The sequence below is a fragment of the Camelus bactrianus genome, chromosome 3, assembly GCF_048773025.1.
Source record: "Camelus bactrianus isolate YW-2024 breed Bactrian camel chromosome 3, ASM4877302v1, whole genome shotgun sequence".
Taxonomy (NCBI): Eukaryota; Metazoa; Chordata; class Mammalia; order Artiodactyla; family Camelidae; genus Camelus; species Camelus bactrianus.
The window spans coordinates 111,794,222-111,809,861 of NC_133541.1; the positions used below are offsets into that span (position 1 = coordinate 111,794,222).

The 15,640-nt window shown below is 45.5% G+C and overlaps 1 non-coding gene across 1 annotated transcript; it reads left to right on the forward strand.

The window, feature by feature from the left end:
• Positions 1-7,491: 7,491 nt before the first annotated feature.
• On the forward strand, positions 7,492-7,563 carry TRNAD-AUC (transfer RNA aspartic acid (anticodon AUC)). The gene has a single exon. It is a non-coding gene; the product is annotated as a tRNA-Asp (tRNA).
• The last annotated feature ends 8,077 nt before the right edge of the window (positions 7,564-15,640 follow it).

The window sequence follows — 15,640 nt, forward strand, 5'->3', positions numbered from 1 at the left end:
TACCTCATGTGCCTGACCCATTTCTAATACCAGTTCACTTTTACAAACACCTTGAGGCTACCTCCTGGGTAAAGCCACAGAAGTTCTGCAAATTTGCCTCCATTAGATTATGAAAAGGGATTAAAAGATGATTCACTGGCTCATGAGGAGCTCTGAAGATCCAAACCTGCCAATGACTCATAGTTTAAAGGAGACTTTGTCAAATATGATCAGGATAACCAGCTCCTGGGGATTTGCACAAATCTATCCAAACCTGCAGTTTAAGCCACTCTTTCTTACCCTGCATTTTGTGGTAGGCCATGTGGTACTGATGCCTGGGTCTGTGGAAGAAAACGTGTTGAAGGAGAGCAGGGAGTTTTGAGGAGACATGGCTTGAAGGAGGCACAGAGACCTGGACCAGAATGGGACAAACAGAATCTGATGCCTTAGCTACTGAGCAAACCAACACTGAAAGTAAGGTTAATAAGCTTTTTCTCTAGACTCAAGAAAATCATGGGGATGACCTGAGAGAGGGGAGGTGAAGCTTTTATTTAAGGCTTATATCATGAGTTCAGTTACAGTTTCCCTCAGAAGGGAATTCTGACCAAGTCCCTGCAAAGAGCCTTAACAGTGCTGGCTCACTCCAACATGGTAGGTTGGATCCTGTGATGGCTAACTTGATACGTTACCCTGGCTGGGCCATGATACCCAGATAATTGGTCAAACATTATTCTGGATATTTCTGTAAGGGTGTTTTGGATAAGATGAACGTTTTAATCAGTGGACTTGGTGTAAAGTCCTCCACAGTGTGGGTGGGCCTCACCCAATCAGTCGAGGGCCATAAAAAACCAAAATTGATCTCTTCTGAGCAAGAAGGAATTCTGTTGGCAGATTATCCTTTGGACTCCATTGGCTCTCCTGGGTTACCAGGCTGCTGGCCCACCCTGAAGATGTTGGACTTGCCAGTCTCCATAATTGTGTGAACCAATTCCTTAAAATCTGTCTCTGTCTCTACACACACACACACCCATGTCATATTGGTTCTGTTTCTCTAGAGAACCCCAAGACAGATCCCACTAGAGAGTCTTTCTTTCTGTATCAGTTAGGATAGGCAAGGTTATGCTGTGGTAACAAAAAGTTTCAAAATTCAGTGACTTAATACAACAAAAACATGTTTCTCACTTATGCTGCATGTTCAAAGGTCAGCTTAGGAGTTCTGCTCATTAGTGACCCACGCTGACAGAGTCCTCTTTTGACTAAGAGGACCATAATCACCATGGCAACAGAAGAGGATGTGGCTGCCTATTGAAGCTCCCACCTGAATGTGGAGAAGCTCACATCCACTCATATTTCTTTGGCTACTGCCAGTCTCTTGGGCCCCTTTTACTGCAGAGGGGGCTGGGGAAGTGCCATCCTACTTTGTCCAAAGGAGAACAGAAGTATTCTCTAAAATACTCCCCAGTTCCTCATTTACCTCTTAAGAGATGATGCTATGGGCATTTCCACTGGCCTGAGGTGGGGTAGATGAAACCTGGAACTTCTGGGTAGTTTTCCTGCCTGAGAAGGAATTCAGCGTGGAGGAGAGGAGAGCTGAGAGGAGAGAAACTGAACTCTGGCAATGGATGGTTGGAAGTCCTGGATCCAGTTGTGTCTGGAGCCCCTGAGCTTCTGAGTGTTAGGTGCTCATACAACCCACCTCTTTGGTTTTCTTCAGTCAGTTTGCACTGGGTTTCTGTCACGTGCGATCACATGTTTCCTGGCTAGTACAGAGATGGTAGAAAACTACTTCATCTCTGGATTCTCTAAGACCTACTGTTCCTCGAGCACCTGCTGTACTTTCCTATTTTAACACTCATACCGTTTCTTCTGCTTAAACTCTTCCCTTTTTTTCCATCTACTAGCCATGATCTTTCTTCCACTTCATTTGGTTACTGCCACTGTGACAAAGTGATCCCCAATCTGTGTCCCTCCCCTGTCCTCAGCCCAAATCCATCTTTTCCTTCTTTGTTATTATAGTCATGAACTTGAACTTCTGTTCCAACATTTGTCATATTCTCTCTTGCACGAGCCAACACTTGTGGGGCACTTACTATATAATGGGTGCTTTACATTCCTACATACATGAATTCTTTTATTTCTCACATAACCCTGTGGAGAAGATGCTATTAATCTGAGCTTACATATAAACTGCAATTTAGAAAAATGGAGTGATTTCCCTTAGATCACATGCCTGGGAGCTGGGATTTAAAAATCCAGGTGATCTGGCCCCAGAGCTCACACCTTTTGTCTTCATTGTGACCTGGACACCTGACTTGTCTCCTGAACTAGACGATATATCCAGTCTGCTACAGATCTTACGGTCCAGTTGGGGCTCACACCTGGCAAGTGTGGAGGATTTTCCAGCCTGCAGGTTGGGGTGCTAACTTCATAACTTCAGTCCTCTCGTCACCTTATGCTGCTTGTCCTCATTTCTTCCCTGATTTCTTCACCACCTTGTTCTAAGTTTGATTTTCCCTCATTGCAGCATTTGCATTTTTGTAAGCTACCTCGATCCTTTTTCGGTGGAAAAATAAACAAATAAATGAAGATGCCAAGCTAGGTTGTCAGTTCCTTAAGAGTAAGAACTGCCAGGAAAGGAGAAAATTTGCCCCTCTGCCCCTCTTGAATTCTTGTGGTTGGGCTAATGACAAAATTGATGGAAAACTGATGAACAGGAGAAAAAGAAACACATTTTAATTTATGCACACGGAGGTCTCATAGAAATGGGACCTAAGGAGTGGCCAAAGCAGACAGCTTTTATACTTTTTACACACACAAATAAAAACAAACAGAAAAACCCGAAAAACAAAACTAATAAATTTTGTGAGGAATTGACGGGACAAAGAAACTTAGGTTTTGGGTGCTCAATTAGTGAAGAGTCTAAGCAGAATATGGGCTTGGGGGAGTAAATTAAAGAAGGAACAAGGTTTGTTTACACAGGCTTCAAGGCCTGAATTCTGTATCTCTCGTGTTAAGCGTTTCCTTTCACCTCCAGATGCAGGAAATCTTTCACAGGAAAGATTTATTTGATGCTTTCGGGGAGACAGGAAGGAGGGTCAGAGTGTCCTCTTGCCGTTGGCTGTTTCTCAAGTAACTTTAATTCAAAATAACCAATATGCTGTTGAGGCATATTTTGGGGAAGCCCTCTCTGAGCCCCAACAGGGCCAGCCTGGCTTATCTTCACATATTCTGCAGGTCTTAGCTCTTGGACTCAGAAAATGTGTTTTGAATTTACTTGAGGTGGAATCTCCTGATTTGGAGGATTAAGAAGTGTCAGGCGTCAGGAAGGATTTTGTGGTATGACTCTCCCTAAGATTTCTCTAGGGGTGGAGGTGGTGCTGGCAGGGTGTGACGGGGGCGGCACTTCGCCTTTGCTGTACCAAAGAGAAGAAAATAAGACATTGTGCTGCAGCAGGAAAGAATTCACCTTGCCGCCTTGCTTTCTGCAGAGACGAATATTTCACCCTCAGCGACATTCTGGGTTCCTTGTGGAGGCTCAAAACAGGGACTAGAAACTATTTCTGAGTCTCTCAGGCACCCAGCAAGAACTAAGGTGCCACCTGGCAGGAAGAGATAGCGGTGTCTTTTATCCCATCCTTGCAGGTTTGTGACCTGTGGGTGGGAAGGGATGGAGTCCTGCGGGAGCCACCCCCTCGGCCTGTGCCCTCCCCGGAGAAGACTGGGAAACATACTTACTCTCATTGCTAAGCATGTCTTGGCACGGGCAGACACACCTGGAGTTGAAATGCCTGTGTTAGTGCTCATTTACAGCTCGAATTAGCAACGCGGCCGTGTTAGGCCAGCTCCGGGAGGAAGGAGCAGCTCCTAAGACAGCAGCTCTCCCCAGAGTGTCAGGATCCAAGAAGCAGTCCGGTGGTGCGACTGGAGTCGCACCTCTCGGTGCGACTGGCCTTCTTCTCGGAGCTGCCGCCATCTTTCCCTCTTCTCTCTCTGACACAGTTACACTGTTCTAGCACTTTCTAAAATCCTGCAGTCATTCAGTTTTATCTGAAGACATTTCCGTGAATGCCTGCTGTGTGCCAGGCCCTGTGCTAGATCCTGGGGCATCAGGAGACACAGAAAACCTGCTCTGATGGAGCCCGTTTGTCATTTGGGGAATGACTGTTGCTAGTGTTTTGAGCACAGTTGGCTGACAGGGATCAGTAAACACCGAAACAGCAATATAGAGTCATTTGCATGGGGAATGTTGACTTATTATGTATGTATATCTGGGTGAGGAAAGAGGAACATGGTGACCCATTTAAAAGTTCTTTACATGGGGGTTTGAAAACACTCAACTTTTAAATAGGCCACTCTCTACATTTAGCCTTCTGCAGAATGAAATAGGTGGGGAAGTAAACAGCTGATGGAAGTTCAGGTACAATTCCTGCCTGTCCACAGACTGTGTGGACAGGGCCATCCGTCTTGCGGTTGTGCAGTTTTGTGGTTCTATGTACAGTGACAGTTCATTAAGCTCTCTTCCTTTCTGTTTCTTCATTACGTTTCTCTCAATCCCCGTCTTTTCCCCACATGTCTCCCAAGATAGGTAAGTCCTTTCAATACTGACTCTTCTTTTGAGCTGCTTGTGGGCAGGCATGGAGATAATCCCACGTGAGGAAGACAGGAACCGTGGCAGTGGGTTCCAGCCACCCAGGCTGCCTACTTAAGACTCAGACAAGCAAAGGAATTTGCCTTTAGTATGGGTGGTGAGAGGCCAGCACACAGTATGGAAACACACTCATACTCTTGGACTAAAATCAAAAGCATATTTGTGGGTGGTGAGTTGCAAGTGGCAGACAGTAAAGTCTGTCCTTCTCAAAGGTTATTACTTAGACAACAAAACAATATCTACATAAGCCTCAGTCACACAGTAATTGGAGATGAAGGCACACTATTAGTTTGCTGATCATAGTTCTGGCAGGAAAAGAACGGGACCCACAAATGGGTGGGGTAATTCAGGGGAGTTTAACAGCAGAAAGGGCTAAGGGAAACCAATAAAGAAGTCTAGGTCATCATACCACCCTTAGCCCTGAAAGGTCAAGGGGAGGAGGCAGGGGCTGTCCAAAAGATGCCGTGGCCTTTGATAGGGAGATTCTGCAGGATGGAATCCAGGTAGTACACTCCGACCTCATGCTCTGATTTCTTGCTGGCGTCTCTCATCAACCTAATTCACTAGAAGCTAGAGGCCACGGGATTCTGTTAATTCAGTCGAACAAGTCATCCTCCCAGGGCATCAAGCAGGATGGAGAGTGGTGGAGGGGAGCTCTGGAGAGGCAAAAGGAGAAATAACAAATAGTTTTCCTGTAGGGAAGCAAAGCAATACAGGAAAAAGGCAATGGGATTATCAACGAGCAGATGTGAATTTTGTTCGCGGCTCTGTCATTTATTAGTCAGTTGACTTTGGGAGACCACGCCATCCTTCTGAGGCTCAATTTTTCCAGCTATAGCATGAAGAGAAATAGCCTTTGGCTTGTGAGGCCAAATGAGTTATGAGATGATACTTTGAAAACAATGTTCTGGGAAGGAAGGGGTCATTATAAAAATCCATCAGCAACACATTTGGCATTTAACTCAATTTATCTGGTATTGTGTGGCTATCAGTTAAGTCATGGTAAGATCCTCAGATTCCATCTCTGGCTTTGGAACAAAGCAGAAATAAGAAGCCCAAACTGACATGAAATGAGTGTTTCCACCTCCACTTTCATATGTGCTCTGCAAGTTACTCCTCTTCAAACTAAGCCATTAGCAGAGGCAGATTTAAGGGTCAGTTCCACCTTTACCTCCTTGTCTGCTCTGAGCACACATGGAAATGGTCTTTGGACTGGGAGTAACATATGTCTCTTAAGACCATGAAGGCTGAGGAAGAAGGAAGCCATGGGTAGCTGTTCTCTACATTTGTTAACATACTTAGCCCAAAGTTGGTCCTCATCTCTAGGAATTAAAAGTGTCGTGTTTTTGTACCTCAGTGCAGAAGATACCTACTAGGAGATGTGCTCAGCCTGTGACTCTTCTCTGACAACTGCCTCAGGAGGCCCTGGCAGCCCTGTTGTTACCATGGGTCCCAGCAGACAAAGGTGATGTGCACCTGACCCTACTGTGTCTCACCCACGTGGTCAGTTCTCTGCTAGTTGTTTGAACTTAAGTCAAACTTCAGAGCCAGATACAGTGATTCTCTGCCACCTTTGTGAAGGAGCGGAGGAGCCAGCCTGAGAGACTGGAGCAGCTGTACAAGGAGACGAAGTAGAGCAGAGACCGGGAAATCCATGGGAGAGAGTGAAGGAGCCTCAGTGTGAAGCTTGTGCATGAGAAGGGGGCCAACACCTGGTTCTTGAAGGGGTTCTGGTTTGGGTCCTGTCTGTTCCGGAGGACTCACCACTGTAAGATCATCTCTTCCCCAGCATGGCTGGCTAGGGGATCTCTGATGCCAATAGCCCAAAGAACCCTAAGAAACAGAGGCTTACAGTAACAGGCACCCCTGGGAATGTGAGAATGAGCCTGGGAAAACAACCAATGGGCCCTGTTTCCTTCTGAAGGTCTTTCTTTGTTTCCTTCTCTTGGCCCCTTGAGAGAAAACTCTTCACCCAGAAAATGGCAGGTCACAGCCAGTGGCTCCCAGGGGGCCTCCCCAAGGTTGGGAAGCAGGAAAGGCTCCCTGCCGAATTCACAGAAAACCTCCAGCCCAGTGATCCAGTTTCACAACTGCATGAAATTACCAGTAAAAAACCTTCCTCCCATAAAACAGTGTGAACTTACCTACCTCCTGAGCGTGTTTGCCGGCAACGGCTTCAGAGCATCAGTTAAGCTCCCCACACGTTACTTCAGCCTCTCTTTTCCGCAGCCACGCTCTGAGTCTGCAGGCTCAGAGCAGCGACAGAAAGGAGCCTCTAGTGAAGCCAGTCCTATCCCTCTCTCAAGCATTTGTGCTCGTCCAGGCACGTCAACTGAAGAAGGGCCTCACGAAGTTGGTGCTTGTTCCAATAAAAGTCATCTATTCCGTCCATTATTCTTCCAAATAATAGAAGTGATAAAAAAAAATCCCTTCGTGTTCACACACGTCAGGTTACAAAGCATCTTCTCAGTCAGGCTTTACAGTTGCACCACAAGCTAGATACAAGTGAGAGCTTCCGTTCTGTGTTACTTCTGTTTACCTTAACAGTGATGCCTTCTGTGTAGAAAGGGCTTATTCTCCGTAGGGCGCTGAGCCAAGTGATTTCCAGGCACTTTCTCATTTAGACCTCCACCAGCATGATGGACCATTATTTGTTACGTTTACAGACAGGAAACTTGGAGGTTAAGCAACTTGTCTAATGTGAGTGTAGCGGGTTAGTGGTGGGGTCGGGGTCCGAAGGTGGGTCTGAAAGAACTGTGCTCTTAACCACTATTCAATATGGCAGGTGATCTTTCTTCAACCTGGCCTTTCCGGTCATCTTGACCAAACACCTTTTTCATTACAAATGATTTGTCTGAAGGGTAGGAGGTATAGCTCAGTGGTAGAGTGCATGCTTATCGTGCACGAGGTCCTAGGTTCAATCCCCAGTACCTCCTCTAAAAATCAATAAATAAACTGAATACCTCTCCCCCTTAAAAAAATGATTTGTCTGATAATAGACATTGATTTATTTTTTTAATTCTTATTTTTTTTATTGACGTGTAATTGATTTACATTGTTACTTTCAGGTGTACAGCAAAGCAAATGTTATATATACAATAGTCATTTATTGATCATCCACTCATCCATGGTTCTTTTAACAAACTTTTATTAACTGCCTCCTATTGAGTTTTCATTCTATGGGATTTTTTTTTTCTCTATTTTAACTTGTCAACGCTTAAAATAATCCCAAGTAAGATAGGACTATCTTCACTGCTCGAACCTGGGTCTGTCAGACTTCAAAGCCTGTATTCTTTCACTGAGAAAATGGGAAGCAAGTGTGGATTACCAACTAGACTGGATTGTACTGGACTCAAACTAGCTTCCCTCTAGTCTTCTTTCCGCTGACTACAGGGACTCTCCATTCTTACTTGCTGAGTGGGTGATGAGTCAGAGCCTGGGAAAAGCCATGTGGACCATCTTTGTAGGTACTACCTCTTTGGAATGGAATGGACCAGTGATGAGAGAGCGTAGAGCTCTGTGTCTAGTGAGAGGGCCCAAGAGTGGGTTGTTCTTTGGTTGGAAAGTGGGGTGATAGGGTGAGAAGAGGAAGTGGGGGGTGGGGGGACATGGCCAGATAAAGAGGGGAGAGACAAATAGAAAAGTAACAAGAGGCCAAGGATGGGAAGATAGTGTCTTAAAACATGCAGGCTGGTTACTGAGAATGAGTCAGCATGAATCAAGGCACAAGACTGAGGGTGAGAGAGGCTGGGTCAAACCAGCAGTTTCTTTCATGGTTTCATTGGGGGCTAGAAATAAAAACCTCACCATTAACTAAACACAACACTAACATGAAGGGGTGAAATAATTTATCCTTAAATAACAGGCTGACCTATTCAGAATTGTAATTTTAATGTAAGACTAACCTTTGAAAATAGATCAAGTGATATAAATTATTAAGGAGAAGGCATTCATCAGATAGATGGTGTCTGTTAGTAATTTTATGCATGAAGAGTTATCTCCCGAAGTACAGTTGGGGCTGCCTCTGTGCAGGAAAAAAAAATGAAGAACCCGGATACCCTTCCGTGACATGTGCAGCTGATTTTAATCAGTATTCCTCCTGTCAAATGAAATGAAAAGACTGAAATATGATCTCTTCCGTGGCTGTACCTTCACAGCCTCCCACCTCCTTCCAGGCAGCTGCACCAGGAGTTCTACTGGTAGGGAGAAAATGGAGATACATTTTAAGCAGGTTTTTTTTTTTTTTCCCTACTCTGAGGGGAAAGTATCTCAATTGGTTGGTCAAAGCCCAAAATATTTGAGCATCTTCTAGCTGTCTAAAACTAGGCTGAGTGTGATGTGGGAGGGGGAAGAGATGGAGCCTAAGATATCTTGTCCTCAAGGAGGGTAGTGTTGTAGATTTGAAGGGACCTAAATTAAGTGCAAGCCTGCTCTTTGCCTTATAGCCAAGTGAGTTTGGGCAAGTTGCTGAGCCTCAGTTACCTTGTCAGTAAAATGGGTGAAGTGACCTACCTCGGAGTTGTTGTGGGGACTCATGGAGATATGTCTGGAAAGAATAGCTCACAGAGCCAGGTATATATTCAATATATTCAGGTATATATTGAGCTATATAAAATAATTATTACTATCTCCATTTCACCACCGTTGTAAGTTGGGATAGGGACTGCTTCTCTTCCCACACCACCATGCAGCACCGCTCCTTGAGGAATGTGAAGTTTACGCTTTCCCAAGCTGTTGAGAAAGAGGTTATCCATGTGGAGGAAGTTGAAAGGAGATGGAGTAACATACAGGCCCCAGAGAGGTGACGCTTCTCCTGGCTGGGATCAGGGGGAGGTCCCCCAGAGCAAGGACAGCTTATGGAGATCCCACGGCATCGGCCAGGCAGGGGCTCATCCAGAGGGAGACTGGGAAGTCAGCGGGTTAGGGCCCCAAGGGCAGCTCTGGGATCCATTGCAATGACAGTGACGACGGTGGTCACCTTCCCATGGCTCTCTGAGGGTCAGTTACTTCAGTGCCAAGGTCCACTGACCTCCCCCTCCCCAAACCTTCCTCCTCTTTCTACTTTCCTCTGTCTACTCAGTATCTATTTAGAGGATCACGAGGCATAGCATTTTCTCTTTCAAATCTATTCTTTTTTTTAGGCCACAAGCTTTGTCCCTAGTGCTTCAGGTCTTAGATGTGTTAACGTCAAAAAGGCTGAGTGTTATGACTTCAAGGTGTGCCTTAGAAACTCAAAGTCTCTCTGTTTCTCTGTCCTATCAGCCATCCCTGATGCAAAGAATTCCTTGGAGAAAACAATGGTGGTGGCGGGATGCTGAGAGGGTGTGGAGAAGTCAGAGGGAGGGGGCTCTCTGTTTGTACCTTGAGATACTATCCTGCAAAATTTTCTCCTTTTCCCCCTCCTCCCCCTTTCTCCCTCCTCTTTATTATAATTATTTACACCTGCTTTAAAAGAAAAGTCAACCCATATTTAGAAAAGTTAATTCTGTGACAGTTGGGCATTCCAGGACGGAGTTGTTGAGACTGAGTTCAGAGCACAAGCCATTGGTAACCCTCATGAAAGATACGAGTGGGGGGAGGCAGATGGATCAGGAAAAGCTTCAGACCTCGGTGTCCATCTGATGCCTATGTAAGGAAAAGGGGAGGAAGCAGGACTTTGGGGAGCAAAAGCCTCAGACCACAGTGCGCATCTGACAGAGGTGGGGGGCTCCAGAGCACAGACTGCCCATTAGAGGAGTTCCAGGTGGAACAGAGATGGCCAGGCCTTCTTATCCTCACCATGTTGAGTAACTGGCTGGGGAGTGTCTGGGAAAAGCATCCAAAGCTTGAGGCAGATCCTGAAGGTGCTGCAGCTCCAGGCTGTCAGACAGCTCGACTCCTTGTAGCTGAGTGGCAGGTCCCCTCTTGAAGAGGGATCCATGTGTCACCTCCGTGGCTGCTGTGCCTGTCCGTGGCCACGTGAGCATCAGTGACAGAACTGGGGCTGGGGCCTGGTGTCGCGACGGCTAGTCTGCTGTTCTTTCCACTCTGCCTGGAAACTCGCAAGATAATCAGACTACCAGCAGATGGGGCATAACTAGGCATTTAATTGCGTGGTGTAGACACTGAGAGAGCTGAGCTACAGAGATTGGAATGATCCACGTGGCTTTCTGTGACCAAGTACAGACTCCTTAAGCAGAGGCTGCCTTGGGGCAAACAAACCAAGTCAAAAAGGAGCCACTGTACCTGCAGCTACTGTAACTCAGTTTGCCTGACTTCCCCGACAGCAGCATTTCCCATGCCAGGCTCCCGACCTTGGGAGTTGTGCACGGACTGGTCAAAAATACAGATTTTGGGCCAGGCAGATACTGTTAAGTCCCGAGGTTCGCCAGAATTACTCTTAAGCTGCAGACGTATGGATGATAAAGGATGTTTTCTCTTAATCACTCGGACAGAATCCAAATGACAGCGGGTGGCCCTTGAGAGGGAATGGTCAGACTTAATGTGTGACTAAGTGTGCGTTTCTCAAAAGGTCACCTTAAAGGCAGTGAAGCAGGGTTATGCTGGAGGGTGGCCAGGCTCGGGGACGTGCTGGTGTTTCAGTCTAACCTGCCCGGCTATTGGCTCCCAGAGTTTCATGCTAGTCAGATTGAGGCCAAGTCCTTGTACTGTCAACATATGCTTGGGACTATTCAGATACAGTCTCATCTCTGTGTTTTGGTAAGAATAGTGATAATATAAAATAGTAAACCAAAACCAAAACCCTATTTGTGCTCAAGACCAAATCTTTATATTGCCAGCATTTGCCAGGAAGCCTTCAGGTATGGTTTTTGGGAGAAAGGGCATGACTGCTCTGGCAACTAGATAGAATTTTAAACTTTATTAACAGTGCCCGTAAGATAGTGATGGTTAATCTTTTATTTTTCATTTATTCTTGATGCAGAGCAAGGAACTGTGCTCAGAGTATTCTCTCATTTAACTCTTGCAAAAGCTGCAAGAGGTAGGTAGTATTTCTCTCATTTTACAGACGGAGAAGTGAGGCTTGTGAGGTGACGTAGCTTGCTCAGGGTCACATGGGGAGAAGCTCATAGTTGAGATGGGGATTGAGCTCTGATTCCGAAGCCCAGTGCTTTCATGCCCCATGCTATACAACGCTCTACTATTTAATGGAATCCAGCAAAAACATACAGTCTTAATGCGTCATTTTGTAATTGGTAACGTGAGGCTCGAAGCTAGTGGCAGTCTGAACTGCAGCTGTGCTCTCCTGTCCCCAGCTCCAGGCCCTTTCCCTCCATGACCCTGATGAAGCCCAGGGGCACTCATGGCTGGAGTTGCCTCTGATGCTTCCTGGGAATCCCAATAGGTCTTTGAGTTGTTTGAGGCCACGGTTACAGCCTGGTGCAGCCTCCTTGCTTTCCCTTCATGTCAGGATTGCTACTTCTTCCTCCACCAAGGAGTTCCCAAGCCTCTGGCACATCGCTAGGAAACTGAGCAACGAGAGAGACTTGTCCCTGTAAGGTCTGAAGGTTGGAACTGTCCTCTTAGCCGGCATGTATTTAACTTTATGCTTTTGAATTTCCATAGCATGTAGGAAGTAGCAGCTGTGGCTCCTCGTGCCACCCATCCCAGACTTCTTGTGATGGACAGAAGCACCCTTTCATTAAGGGATAGACTTCTAAATGACCAAACGTTGATCCAAACTTTCTGCGTGCTGGCACATACAGCATTTGGTCAGGACCTTCTTTTTCCTTCCTCCTGTCCATGTTAGCTGCCATGTAGTCTTCACTTCTGTGCACTGTTATTTTTAATCTGTAATTTCTGGGAAACTGAAGTATCAGCAGTTGAGGGATGACTTGGGGAGAGACATTTTTATTGCTTAAATAATTCTTTTCAGGGAGACAACTGAAGCCAAAAAGGGATCATTGCAAACCTAAAGGAGCTTGAGAAAATTTACACCCTCTAAGTTATTTTAAGCTTTCGGAACTATTTTGAGTGAAAAGACTTATTTCAGGCTTGTGGAGAGTCTTGTTTCATAAGAGCGGTGCTAGACACCAGCCAGCTGGTACGGTGGTGGGGAGGCAGGGCTCTCGAACCACGCTGTCTGGGTTCAGATCCTGCCCCGCTCACCCTGCATGGGACTTGATCTCTCTGTGCTTCAATTCCTTATCCCAGAAAGGAAGGAACAAGACCCGTTAATAATGCCCACCTGGTGGTATTGCTGTGAGGCTCACATGAGGTGCATTTATGTGCTTCTGTTGATTAGGGCTTCTTCCATTGAAAGTGACCAAAAACTGATCTCAAACCAAAAGCCAAAAGGCAATTGATTGCTCACCAAAACAGAAATCCAAGAGTAGGGCTAGATTCAGGGCTCCAACAATGTGATGAGAATGTTGCCTCTCTTCAGCAAGATGGCAACAGGAGCTCCAACCCTTACACCCTTTCAGGGGAAAGTTTGTATCATTAGCTCTGACTGGTCATTATGTCCATCTCTGAACCAGTATTGAGACCAGTCTTGGCTGGTTCACATAGGATACTCCAGGTGGTGTAGGCCTGGGTCACAAGGCTCACCTGAGGGCTGGGGTTGGATTCAGCTTTGAGAGAACAGTATGGTCTGAACACGTGTGCGTGTAACTACCCGGGGGGCTGGTGGTTGGTTCGCAAAGAGGGTAACCAAAGCTGATAGTTACCAATAGTCCTTAGCACTGTGACTGGCTTTCCTGTAAATTGCCTGGTGGATGGTAGCTGTTATTACTGGCTATCCATGAGGAAAGGATCCCAAAGTAAGTATCTTTGTGATGCTTCATTAGCAATGACATTCCATTAAGAGATTCCTGCCTTGCCACACCAGCTCTTTATCACTCTCCCATACCTGCTCCTTTGTTGTTCTCCTAATCTCATGTTGTCATCCTCATTTCCTTGTTAATTATTAGAATGCAACCTGCCCTTCAAAGCCTACCCCTCCTATGGAATCTCACCCGTAGTCTCCAGCCTTTAAGGCCTTCCTAGTCTCAGAAGTGCCGCAGCTCTCAGTGTCTGTCCCAAGTGCGAAATGTCTTTGAAAATTACAAAGTGCTGTGAAGCACTGTCTTCCATTCAACATGTGATTCTAAAATATTCATGATTATGTAATCACTCGATTATCACATGGTAGTTTAGAAAATGGGGTTTGAGATCAAACCTGCCTTTCTCACTAACTTAATGTTCATTTGTGAACTTGATGCAAATCATGGGACCTTCTGATCTTCACTTTCCCCATCTGTAAGGGAGGACGATAGAGCCTACGCATGTGAGAGGTGAAGCTAGTCTGTGTCACACACTCGCACAAAGACTTTATCTTCTTGTGAGCAACTTGAAAGTAGAAAGTACATACCCACTCCCCCATCTTTGTTTCCCTAAAGTTTATTATTACTTAACCTGTAAACATCACTGGCAATAAATAAATACAATGTTCAAACTTCAGAGCAAAATCAAAGCTTTGAGTTTTCTTTTTAAAACAAAAGTTCAGTGACTTTTTAAAGTGTCGGGTTCTCTTCTACATCCAGGATTCTGTGAGACAACCAGATCAGGAAGTTTCTGCTACATTGACTCAGGTTTTTTTCCTGCCTCTGCAAATGATATGCCTAACCCTGCACCTGGGCTGTGGTGAGGGGGGACGTGGTGACAAATGGCTGAGCGATTGGTCCAGCCTGTGCCGTGGAGCAAAACGAAGAGTGATGCATTACAGGAGCCTCAAATGTTCTTTGCCTAGAAATGGCATAAATATTAGATTTTGCTGAAAAAAATGACACCTGGGCATTGGAGCCATTAAGAATTCTCATGCAAGCAGGGAAGCAAAGAGACTTGCTATAACATCCTTTTAATAAAGTCTGGTTTCTGCTGACTGGACCCAAATAAACATACTTGGATGGATGCTGACCACCTATTGGCCAGTTTTGGGAAGCGGTCAGCTCTCTGTTCAAAAGATACAGAAGCCTTTCCACCTCTGGTTAAGTGAGGGTGTGGTATGGAGGAGAAGGAGCTAGGTCACCAATCAACAGGACATAGGTTGAGTCCAGCTTCTGGTGCCTAAGATTTGTGTGCCCCAGAGAAAACATTTAACACAGTCACGTTAGTTTCGGTCAGTGATTTCTAGTTGTGATGGACACAGACCTACTAAAACAAGTTCATTTCAAAAGAGTAGCATAAGGCTACTAAATTTCTTTTTCCCAAAGGAAAATTCTCATAACAAAAAAACTCACCATTTTAATGATTTTAAATTATACAATTCAGTGGCTTCTAGTACATTCACAGAGTTGTGCAACCATCATTACTATCTAGTTGCAGAGTTTTTTCATCATTCCCCCACCCCCTAAAAAATTCTATCCTCAGTTAGCAGTCACTTTTTCTTCCTCCCTCTCCTTAGCCCCAGGTGACCACTAATCTGCTTTCTGTCTCTGTTGGATTTACCTATTCTGGGAATTTCATACATATATGGCTTTTGTGTCTGGCATATTTCACCCAGTTTAGTGTTTTCAAGGCTCATTCGTGTTGTATCAGGTATCAGTACTTCATTCCTTTTTCATGGCTGACTAATATTCCATTAGATCAATGTACATGCTTTGTGTACCTATTCATCAGTTGATGGACATTTGGGTTGTTTCCACCCCACTTGGGTTTTTTAGTTCTTATGACTAGTCTATTGAATTTTCCTTCTCCATGAACGTGGGGGAAAATAACTGTCCAGGTGGACCTATGTGACGTCTCAGTCCAGGTAGCCCACAGAGAGGAAAAGAAGTATCTGGTATTAGTTCCAGGTTCCGAGAGGAAGAGCATGGGTAGGTTCAGTCATGTGACAGCTGTCTTCCTGGGCTGATGCCATGAAGACAGCCTCTGTGATACGGGGCCAGGGCTGCTTTTCTAACAAGGAGCAGGAGGCCAGAGCAGGCACACAAACGATCCCTTTCTCCATGTCCCCACCGTACTTGCTCACACTTCTGTTACAGCCCCTGCAGTGCTGTGTTCTCTGCAGTCTGTTTTGTTGGCTGGGGTATAAGC